General features: G+C 63.9%; 1 long non-coding RNA gene across 1 annotated transcript; it reads left to right on the top strand.

Moving 5' to 3' along the window:
- The first annotated feature begins 2140 nt into the window (after nucleotides 1-2140).
- On the top strand, nucleotides 2141-2605 carry LOC135405893 (uncharacterized). Its single transcript, XR_010426078.1, has 3 exons — nucleotides 2141-2176; nucleotides 2295-2330; nucleotides 2490-2605. It is a non-coding gene; the product is annotated as an uncharacterized LOC135405893 (long non-coding RNA).
- Nucleotides 2606-3541: the final 936 nt, after the last annotated feature.

The following is a 3541-nucleotide window of genomic DNA, read 5'->3' as shown; positions in this document are numbered from 1 at the left end:
TGCCAGCCCCAGGTTCAGCCATGGGGTTGGAGTGGGAACAGGGACAATTGTGCTCAGACACGCCGGGTTTGGGGCTGGGTTGAGCTCTGGGGTGTCCCAGAGGGAAAGCTCTGGAAGGGATGGGCAGGAGGACATGGGTGGATCAGGCTTTGGGGGCTGTTGGAGGATGGATTGTGTTGTGTGGGATTGTCCCCACAGGGTATGCAGCTGCTTTCAGCTCCCTGCCCACCCCCTTGGCACCCCCAGGGGCCTGGGCCCTTCCAGGGGCAGCTGCCCCGTGCAGGAAGCTGGAGGGATGCCGGGGAAGGTGGCTGGATGGGTGCCGCAGGCGGGATGGACTCTGTGCCAGGGCTGGGCTTGTGGCCAGGGCTGGGGGCTGTGCCCAGCCGGGCTTTGCCCCGGGGGCTCTCGGGGAGGGGGCAGGGAGGAGTCCCGGCAGGGATAAATGTGCTCCTGCCCTTGTGCAGCCTCAGCCAGCGCTGCCCAGGCCCAGAGGAAGATGAAGGTCGCTGTGCTCAGCGTGGCCCTGCTCTTCACCATCCTGCTGAGCCCCCCGGCAGATGCCAAGGTGAGGCCCCCATGCCACAGCCATGGGCTCAGGGATGGGCCCCTTCCCGATCCAGGGGCTCCCCCAGCACTCCCCAGCACCCCCAGACCCGGGCCAGGCCACTTTCTTCTGGCCACAATTCCCTCTCTCCTTCCCCTTTCCTCAATTCAACTCCTGCTGCTGCAGCTCCGCTTCCTCACGGGATGCTTGCACCCAGCTCCGTCCTGGCACAGTCCCAATGCTTCCTGCTCTTTCTGACCCCAAATCCCACCTTTTTGGGCCTCCCCATCCCATCCTCTTGGTCCCCTGGGACATCTCCCCACCATCTCCTCTCTTTCCCAGCCAAGGCAAAGGCCCAACCCAAACTGGGTGGAACTGGGCCAAGCCCCACTGGAGTCCAAGGAGGACAAACAGGCCCAAGCTCCACCCTGGGCTCAAGTGGGACAAGGCCTGGCCAGGCTGAACTGGCACCAACTGGGAAATGCCCTGCCATGGCCCCTTCCCAGGGCCTTTCCTCCAGGCTTTGCCCTCGATCCCTTGCCTTTCCCCCTGCACTGGTGTCCCCAACTTGCCTGGGAGCCGCAATCCCAAAGAGCCCCGCTCAGCCCGGGGGGCAGCCGGGGCTGGAGGGGGTGGGGACACCCGTGTCCCCCCCAGCCCCACAAGGCCAACCCCAACCAAGCCTTTGCTCTCCTCCTGCAGCCCGTTCAGGCCGGCGGCGTCCAATGTGGGGAGGTAAGTGTGGGAGTTGGGGGGCACCCAGTGTGGGAAGTGGGGGGCACTTTGGGCCCCCCATCCCTTCCTGGCACTGGGGACACCCCAGTGCCCAGTGATGTCTTCTTGTCTCTCTACAGGGAACCCTGACCAGCGTGAGTACCAGGGCTTGTGCTGGGCCCAGACCCTCCCCTCTGGTGGCCACCACCCTCCAGGCCATCCCAGTGCTCCCCAGTCCACCCCAGTGTGCCCCGGGGAGGCCCTTCCTCAGGGCCCCCACTCTATTCCCACACACCCCAGTCCACCCCACCACACACACACAGGCCATCATTCCCACACCATTTCTTCCCTTCTTTCTCCTCTAATCCTTCCCCTGTCCCACCGCCCATGACACTCGTGTCCAGAAATCCCTTTCCTTGACACCTCAGTCCCAAACCCCCTCCAGTCCCTTCCAGTTTTCTCCCCTTCCCCATTTCTCCTGCCCCCACCCCTGCCCTGCTTCATTCCCTGGGTCCCTCAGCTGGAATCCCTTCCTTCTCACCCGCATCCCCCACAGTCCCATCCCTTCCACACCCCAATGCCCATCCTGTGGGATCCCCAATTCCCCCCACTTCACCCTCTTTGGGTCCCCTCCTCCTCCCCCCACTCTCCTGCAGGCCCTGAATTCCCCTGGCTCTCCATGTCTCCATCCCCACCCTGGGCCCTGCAGGAACAGGGATCCCAATGGGAAACTGGGTGCAGTGGGGCTTGGGGGAGCAGAAGGGATTTTCCCCCTCAGACCAGAACCCAACCCTGGGCTGGGGGGTCTGGGGACACCCGTGTCCCTCCCCCAGCCCCACAGGGGCCAATCCTGCTTCAACCTTTGCTCTCCTTCCCCAGCCAATCTGGGTAATAAAAGAACGTGGATGTATGGAGGTAAGTCCTGGAGTTGGGATGTCCCCAGTGTGGGAAATGGGGGGAAATGTAATCCCCCCATCCCTCCTGGGCCTTGGGACACCCCAGTGACCAGTGACACCTCCCGCTCTCTCTCCAGATAAGATTCGATCTCCATCGAGTGAAGAGGTCTGAGGTGGGTACCCCGAGTTCTGCTGGGCCCAGACCCTCCCCTCTCATGGCCACCACCCTCCCCGGCATCCCAGTGTGCCCCAGTCCAGCCCGGTGTGTCCCAGTCCAGCCCAGTTTGCCTCAGTCTAGCCCAGTGTGTCTCTAACCCTGCCTTTGTCCCCAGCCCCCCGTGGCTGACCAGGTGGAGCTGATGCGCCAGTGACGCTCGGCTGCCTCTCTGCATGTCCAGGTGAGAAATATGGGAGGCTCCTCAGCCCCCCAAAGGAGCCTGGCAGGGCCCTGGGGGGTCCCTGAGCCCTCTGCAGTGGGCAGAGCTTGGGCACAGCAGAGGGACACGCAGGGGGTTGTCCCTGCGCCGTGTCCCGAGGCAGCTGGACAGAGCTGCCCCCAAGCCTTGCCTTGCACTGGGGGCTCTGCAGACCCCCAGGCTCACCGGGAGGGCAGGGAGGGGCTCGGGGAGGTGTCAGAGCATCCCGGGCTCAGGGGCTCTGGGGCCACATGGATCTCAGCATCCAATTCCCTTCTCCTGCCCCAGCTCCCTGCAGACAGATGGGGTGGGGACAAGGCCCCTCCCATGTCCCTGTGGACACCGGGGTGACGTTTGGGGCTCTGTCTTTCAGGACTGGAAGTGCTGGTGACACCCGTGTCCTGGCCCCCTCCAGCGGCATGAGGAGATGATCATCCCTGGAGGACCCCCCCGATCCCCTGGGTGCCCTGGCAATTTCCCTGCAAGAATCAATAAACCCCTGCAGCAAAACAAGTGCTCTGTGTCTGTCTGGGTGGGTGTGTTCCCACATCCACGGGTGCCTTCCCGTGTCCATGTGTGTTCCCACGTCCCCTGGGGCACCCGGTGGTTTGGGGGCACAGCGGGAAACAGGGTCTGACTGGGGCTGTCCAAGCACCGTCCCCAAGGAGCACAGCTTGGTGTCGGGGCAGGGGAGGGTCAGGGACAATCAGCCAAGGCCCCTCAGTCCTTCCCTGGGCTCTGGGAGGGATGGGAAAGGGGATCAAAGGAGCCAGCGGGTGTCAAATGCCCCCAGATGTCAAGGGCCAGGCTCGGGGCTGAAGGGATGGGGAGCAGCCCTGCATCCAAGGCCATGGGGATAGTGGGGGATGAAAAGCAGGATGGGAACCAGCAATGGGAGCTCACAGCCCACAAACCCCCGTGTCCTGGGCTCATCCCACAGCGTGGGCAGCAGGGGAGGGGGGTTCTGC

Source organism: Pseudopipra pipra, chromosome W (assembly GCF_036250125.1).
Source record: "Pseudopipra pipra isolate bDixPip1 chromosome W, bDixPip1.hap1, whole genome shotgun sequence".
NCBI classification, from domain to species: Eukaryota; Metazoa; Chordata; class Aves; order Passeriformes; family Pipridae; genus Pseudopipra; species Pseudopipra pipra.
Note: the sequence above shows the minus strand (reverse complement) of the source record. Positions and strands in the feature narration are given on the sequence as shown.